The following is a 7,861-nucleotide window of genomic DNA, read 5'->3' on the forward strand; positions in this document are numbered from 1 at the left end:
CCTCCAGCCCTGGCATCTTACCAATACCAGTGTCGCGATTCAGGCACCAAACAACTCTTTGCAGTTCTGCTTTTTTCCTGCTAGAGTTAAATTGGGCAAATGTGGTTCCCTCCCAACCCCCTCCATGCCTAGCCCCAGCTAGCCTCTTTCCTGTGGCAGGTTTTTTAACGCAGACTGTTACTAGTTGACTTGTGTAAATTAGTATCACAAAAGTTCAGCAGAAAACGCATTCTCTCTCTCGTCAGGCGAGAGAGCTCCAGGGCAGGAGAAGGGATGGGAGCAGCAGCACCTCCTCAGGACGATCCCCGCGGGGCTCCTCCCGTCTCTCCCTTTGGTTTCCAATTTCAATTTTTAGTGATCTCCAGCAGCAGGTGCTGGTTTCCAACCCAGCCTCCCTCCAGCAGGAGGAGGCGGCGGCGGCGGCGGCTCGCTTGGCGCTGCCAGGGGAGAGGAACACTGAGCACAGGCTCCCCTTGCATCCCCTGCCACGTACGGGGGAGGAGGAAGTGAAGTGAAGTGAAGTGAAGTGAAGTGCAGCGGGCGATCCAGCAGATGCTAGGGGAGAAGCAGGCATCTCGCCCCAGGGCTACGTGAAGTCGGTCCCCTCCCCGGCTAGCATCGCACTGAGCCGACTAGCCAAGGGGCGTGGGGGACATGCTGCTGCTGCTGCAAGGAGCCTGCGAGTAGGTGGTGGAGCAACAGATTCGTTCCGTTGGGCGGTGGTGGGACGGGACGGGACAGGACAGGACAGGACGGGGCGATCCCGGGAGCTCCCGGGCCAGAGACCCGGGTAACGGGAGAAGGCGGAGGGTGGAGGTGGCGAGGGTAGGGGCGAAGGGAGCGTGGTAGCCAGACAGGGAGCCGAGCCGGGCGGAGCGGAGCTGGCGGACGGGGGGCGTAGCAGGTGTAGCCGGGACAGTGCGGGTCCCGGGGCTGTAGCCAGGGCAGGGCAGGGCAGGGCGAGGCGGGCTGGGGGGAGGACGGGCAGGGCGCTGGGGCGGGGCGGGGCAGGAGGAGTTGGGGGGTGTCGCCATGGCAGGGAGTTGGGGGGTGCAGGCGGGGCGGGGAGCGCAGCCGGGGGGTGCAGCTAGGCCGGGGAGCTCCGGGACAGCGGCAGCCGGGGGGCGGGGACAGGGGCAGGGAGCCCGGCCGCGATGGTGGTGACTGCAGCGCAGCGTGGGCGCCTCCCGGCCCCTGCCCGCCTCGGGTGGCCATGGCGGCGGCCGGACGGTTTCCGCCCCGAGCTGCGGGGGCTGGAAACGGAGGCGACGGGCCCCGGCCGGGCCGGCGTGTGAGTAAAGGTGGCCCCGGGGCTGCTGCCCGCTTTGTTTGCAGGCCTTGGCCGCCGGTGGCTCCTCGAGGTCGCGTTGGTGAGATCCCCGGGCAGGAGGAGGCCGCGGCGCGGCGAGGGGCCGGGCGGCTGCCGCGGTGAGGCGAGGCGGACGCGCCGTGGTTTCATGCGAGGTATATGGGACACCCCCACCCCGTCCGCTGGCACCGGGCGGCCCCATTCAGCAAGCAGGGCCCGGCCCCGCTCCCCGCAGCCCCGCTCCGAGAAGTCCCTGCCCCAGCTTTCCCAAACACGCTCGGCTGCCTCTGTCAGCCCAGCCAGCCGCTCCAGAAACGGGGTAGGTGAGATCTTTTATTGAACCAGCTTGGGAAAGAGGCGACAAGCTTTCGAGTTACACGGGGCTCTTCTTCAGAAGCTGGTCCAGTAAAAGATATGCTTATCCTTGCCTTTCTAACAGCCTGGGGCTCACACCGCTACAACCACCCTTGAAACTCCAAAAACAAACCTCCTCAAAACCTTTTCCAGCGACATCCCAAATCCCTCCCTCCTCCCCCCCCCCCCCCGAAAAAAGAAACAACAAAAAAACAAAACCCAGACAAATGTATTTTAGCTTTAATCCAGACTTTTGTTAGTTATCTGGAAGGCTCTATTCTCATCCACCTTTATGAAGCTAGCATGTGTAATCCCAGGGTTGATGAGAGCTGTACTGCCTTCTTTAGAATTGGAAAGACTCTGAGACCATAAAACTTCTGTTGTTTCACAGACACAGACCAATGACTTGAGGAATAGACCATGTATGATGAGACAACTGTTCCCCTCTTGTGTTGACTTCTGAAAAACTTCCTCCATTTTCCTGTGCATTGTCCTTTTCCTTGCTGGTGTTCTAACACCTCCAGAAAGGTGTCAGAGGGCTGGTCTAGAGCATTTGTCAGCAAAACAGTGGAGGTGTATGCATTCAGATGCTCTTCCCACCAATGTAACTCCCTTGATATGCTGACATCATAAAACCACCTCAATGAGAGGTGTAGGGCTTAGGTCAGCATAGATAGAGTGATGCAGTGTCAATGTAGACATCGCGTCCCTTACATTGGTAGTTATCTGTGGTTCTTGTCAAAATTGACAAGAAAACAAGCTGGGAGTTGGGAATGGAAAAACCCTGGGGGGCTGGACCCCAGCTTCTGGCTGGGAGCTGGGATGGGAGCCAGGACCTATGTTAGGTGGACTTATTTTTTGAGTGTAGACAAGGCCTCACTTGCATGCATTGACCAGTTCCTTTCAGGTAGTAATCTTAAACTTCTTCGCTTTCTTAGGTGTACTATAGTAAAAAGATTATTTGTATGAAGTCAAGATCAGTTGACTTTTGATATAGCCAATAATTAATCTATTTGGATAATTCTTTAAAACTGTTTCTGTGACTCTGTGTTCTGAGATCACAGAAAGTTATGTTAAGGGGCATGTTTAATTTAAAATATAGCCAGTTTAAGGAGGAGTTTAAAAGTAGTTTCATGTCCTATGCTTGTCTTAGAGTTTCTTCTTTATGGGTAATTGTGGTTTTAAATATACTTCTGAGGATTTAATGGATAAAAATAATTAATTTCCCACACTACTGGGTGAAAGAGCCACAAATAGGAAAAACAAGGAAACTCACTATACAAAAAATAAAACTATCAAATAAACTAAACAAATATAATTTTCTTCCGCCAGGCTTAGATGTCACTTTTAACACTAGTTGAAAAGTTTTCAGATCCAAGTGTGATTTGTTTTAAAAAGTTGTTTGTACTTCTAATTTTAAAAGTTTTCGTCCTTTTGTGTTTGTCTTAATTTAGATTTAATTTTGCAAACACCTGTGAGAAACCTTATGCATATGCAATAATGTTTGTAGGATTTGGTTTCTAGATTGTGAACTCTTTGGGGTAGGGGACTGTCTTTTATGCTGTGTTTGTACAGCACCTAGCACCATGGGGCTCCGGTCCTGTTTCAGGCCTGAGCACTTCTATAATACAGATAATCCTGGTACAGCCCAAGAATATTTGTTCAAGCTCACTCCTGATTTTTTCTGAAACTAACAAACGCTCACAGCTCTGAGTAGTGGCTCACATTTAGTGACCAGCTAAGGTCACTAATGACAATATTGACAATGTGTACTGAAGATAAGTGTTTAGAGGTTTAACATAACCTTCTGAAATAGAAAGAAACTAAACCATTTATGTTCCTCTAGGTTTTCAAGATACCGTGTTGCTTCCTTTCCAGTATATCTGTTAACACTTAGTGGCAGGGATTGTCTATATAAATCCATTCAGTTTACTGAAACATTAGTTAATACTTATTTAGTATTATCTAGTTGCACTGGAAAAGCACATTTCTTTAGATGTACTTGGTGAAGTCTTCACTGAAGTGGATAGTAATGAGTAGATATTGAAAGCAATGTTATTTTATTACCAGCTTGCTATTTCAACGTTCAGTAACTTTACACCTGTTTTAATATTGTAGGGTAGTGGAAACAATTTGTAAATTAGACTTATATAAGACATCAGTCATGTGGAAGTTTCATAATTTGGCATTCATTGTCACAGTATGCTTTCAGTCTCCTGTATTCAGATTGCTTGAGAGTTAAGAAGAATACCAGACTTCTTGATTTTAAAAAATGCTGATGGAATTTTCCTAGGTTGTAAAAGACAGAGAATCAGATGATAGCTTATGCTCAATCAATTTTTTGAAAATTATATACCTAAAATATCATCCAGGACTTTGCTCATCTCTCATCGGAGGAAAATAGAAAGGAGCATAAACTCTGGCAAGTGAAGTTTAAAAATATAATCAGGAAGGCCAAAAAAGAATTTGAAGAACAGCTAGCCAAAGACTCAAAGTAACAGCAAAAATTCTTTTAAGTAATCAGAAGCAGAAAGCCTGCTAAACAACCAGGGGGGTCACTGGACAATCGAGATACTAAAGGAGCTCTCAAGGAAGATAAGGCTATTGTGGAAAAACTAAATGAATTCTTTGGATCGGTCTTCACAGCTGAGGATGTGAGGAGATTCCCAAACCTGAGCCATTCTTTTTAGGTGACAGATCTGAGGAACTGTCACAGATAGAGGCATCTTTAGAGGAGGTTTTGGAACAAACTGATAAATTAAACAGTAATAGGACACCAGGACCAGATGGTATTCACCCAAGAGTTCTGAAGGAACTGAAATGTAAAACTGCAGAACTACTAATTATGGTATGTAACCTATCATTTAAATCAGCTTCTGTACTTGATGATTGGAGGATAGCTAATGTGATGCCAATTTTTTAAAAAGGCTCCAGGGGCGATCTCGGCAATTACAGGCTTGTAAGCTATCTTTAGTACAAGGCAAATTGGTTGAAGCTGTAGTAAAGAACAGAATTATTAGACACATAGATGAATATGATTTGTTGGGGGAGAGTTAACATATTTTTTGGAAAGGGAAATCATGACTCACCAATCTACTAGACTTTTTTGAGAGGGTCAACAAGCATGTGGATAATGGTGATCCAGTGGATATAGTGTACTTAGATTTTCAGAGAGCTTTTGACAAGGTCCCTCTCCAAAGGCTCTTAAGCAAAATAAACTGTCATGTGATAAGAGGAAAGGTCCTCTCCTGAATCAGTAACTAGTTAAAAGACAGGAAACAAAGGGTAGGAATAAATGGTCAGTTTTCAGATTGGAGGTAAATAGTGGTGCCCCCCAGGGGTCTGTATTGGGACCAGTACTGTTCAAGATATTTATAAATGATCAGGAAAAAGGGGTAAACGGTGATGCGGCAAAATCTTCAGATGATACAAAACTAATCAAGATAGTTAAGTCCAAAGCAGACTGTGAAGTGTTACAAAGGGATCTCACAAAACTGGGTGACTGGGCAACAAAATGGCAGATGAAATTCAATGTTGATAAATGCAAAGATAAAAGCTGTTACCACTGAAGAAAGAGATCTTGGAGTCATTGTGGATAGTTCTCTGAAAACAACCACTCAATGTGCAACGGCAGTTAAGAAAGTTAACAAAATGTTGAGAATCATTAGGAAAGGGATAGATAGTAAGACAGAAAATATCATATTGCTCTTTAAATCCATGGCATGCCCATATATTGAATACTGTGTGCAGATCTGGTTGCCCCATCTCAAAAAAGATACAATGGAACTGGAAAGGATACAGAAAAGGGCAACAGAAATGATTAGGGGTATGGAGCAGCTTCCATATGAGGAAAGATTAATAAGACTGGGACTTTTGAGCTTGGAAAAGAGACGACTAAGGGGGGATATGATTGAGATCTATAAATCATGACTGGTGTAGAGAAAGTAAATATTGAAGTGTTATTTACTCCTCATAATACAAGAACTAGGGGGGTCACCAATTGAAATTAATAGGCAGCAGGTTTAAAATGAAAAAAAGGAAGTATTTCTTCACACACTGCATAATCAACCTGGGGAATTTCTTGCCAGTGGCTGTTGTGAAGGTCAAGACTGTAAAAGGGTTAAAAAAAGAACTAGATAAGATCATGGAGGATATGTCCATCAATAGTTATTAGCCAGCATAGGCAGGGATGCAAAACCATCCTCTGAAGTGTCCCTAGCCTCTGTTTGCCAGAAGCTGGGAATGAGCGATGGGATACATCAGTTGATGATTACCTGTTGTGTTCATTCCCTCTGAAGCACCTGGCATTGGCCACTGTCGGAAGACAGGATACTGGGCTAGGTGGACCACTGGTCTGACCCAGTATGGCTGTTCTTATGTCTGTGGAGACAGTGCTATTTATGCATAGATGGAGTTGCAGAATGTTTGCCTGAGTATTAATCTGTTGAAATGATTTAATTGCTAACTTTATTGAGTGGATCTGTGCTTTAAAAATATCAAGCAATGATATTCCAGAGGCACATATTGCTGCTCAAAGAGAACTAGATTTTTTTATACTGATTAACCTTGAGAGGGTTAGAGGTTCAGTTTGGTTCTGATGAGCACACAAAAATTTATGTTTACTCAGAATGTAACATCTCAGTTACATAAGCTTGAGTTGGAAATCTCATGAGACTAAGCTTTTTTGTGAGATTTCTGGTGCTGCCTGCTTCCAGTTGAAAATAACCCCAACAATTAAACTAAGACAAGGAATGCAATGGCAATAAAAGTGAAATTAAAAAAAATAATTTTCAGATGACAAATTTGGTTTGGATAAATCTTGTTTTAGCCAAAATAGCTGGCCTGTAAACAGCTCAGCAGTTCATAGACTGAGGACAACAGGGATTTGTGTTCTAATTTAACTTCCTGCATTACATAGTTCATTGGTTCCCAAGCCATGGCCTGCTGGCTACTTTGCAGAAGGGAGCCACTACCTAAGTACCCACATGGAGTGCATTGCCAGTGCAGGCTCTTTGCTGCAGCCAAGGGGACAGGAGATCAGCACTTCCCTCTCCCTGGCAGTAGCAGGGAGCATGGCAAAGTGCTCCGCCTGTGTCCCTAGGTTCTGGGGTCCCTGCTGGAACCAGAGGGAGGGGAGCACTGATCTCCTGTCCCCCGGGCTGCAGAAGGCAGCTGCTGCCTAGGGACCCAGATGGAGCACACGGTTTCTCTGCTGCAACTAGGGGGATGGGAGATCTTCCCTCTGGCTGCTGTGGGGGGAGAGGGAGCTGCTGGCGGAGACTGGTGGCCCCTCAGGGTTGTAAAAATAATATTTGTGGCCCTTGAACTAAAAAGGTTGGGAATCACTGAGATAGGCCATAGAACTTCATCCAGTAATTCTTCTATCAGGTCAGTAACTTCTTGTTGAGCTAGAATTTTATCTTTTTAGAAACATATCTTATCTTGATTTGAAGACTTCAGGTGATAGTTGTTCAATGGTCTATCCATTGGATCTCATTAAGCCTTTGTCCTCCAGACTATAAAGCTCCTATTATGCATATCTCTTTAAGTATATTTTAGCCATTAAAAATTATTTGAGATGTACTAGTGGGAACTGGAGAAGGATAGTGGTTACTCAGAAATGCTAGTAAATTTAAGGTTTTAATAATGTGATTTGCAAAGTTATTTAATTTTTTCTCCCCTTTTTTAAACTATTATTATGTTTCTCTCACTTTCCTGTGCCACATTCGAGACATGGCTAGCATGAGTTATTGGATGGATATCATTAAGATATCTAGAGACTTTCCTAAACTCACTTATTTCCAAAGCATCTATTGCCAAGGCAGCTAGCTAAGTGTTTCCATTGGTGATTAAGACAGCTGCAAATAAAGACTACCTTGAAGTCCTGAAAGCTACATTTAGATTACTAGGGGAAAGGCTTAAGCACAGGGTCTCCGTGATAGTAGTCTCTAAATTGCTTCTGGTTTCATGTGCAAGACAGTGAAGACTCCTACCATTACATTTTAGGATAAAACAAATACGTCAACCACTGCCTGCCTGGGTTAAGGAGGAGCTTCCCTTATGGTCAGGTTATTCCATCACTATCCATTATGAGGATTCTTGCCCCTTTCTTTGAAGCATCTGGTACTGATTGGCTGCTGTTGGAGACATGTAACTGGACTAGAGCTTATTACTGCTCTTATCTGGTATTGTAGTTCT

At 45.3% G+C, this 7,861-nt stretch overlaps 1 long non-coding RNA gene across 1 annotated transcript; it reads left to right on the plus strand.

Annotated features, from left to right (window-relative positions):
* The first annotated feature begins 547 nt into the window (after positions 1 to 547).
* LOC137162920 (uncharacterized) lies at positions 548 to 2,533 on the plus strand. Its single transcript, XR_010922568.1, has 3 exons — positions 548 to 683; positions 1,336 to 1,464; positions 2,055 to 2,533. It is a non-coding gene; the product is annotated as an uncharacterized lncRNA (long non-coding RNA).
* Positions 2,534 to 7,861: the final 5,328 nt, after the last annotated feature.

Source organism: Emydura macquarii, unplaced genomic scaffold, assembly GCF_026122565.2.
Source record: "Emydura macquarii macquarii isolate MOO-44397 ecotype Brisbane River unplaced genomic scaffold, CSIRO-AGI_Emac_v2 contig_2473, whole genome shotgun sequence".
NCBI classification, from domain to species: domain Eukaryota; kingdom Metazoa; phylum Chordata; order Testudines; family Chelidae; genus Emydura; species Emydura macquarii.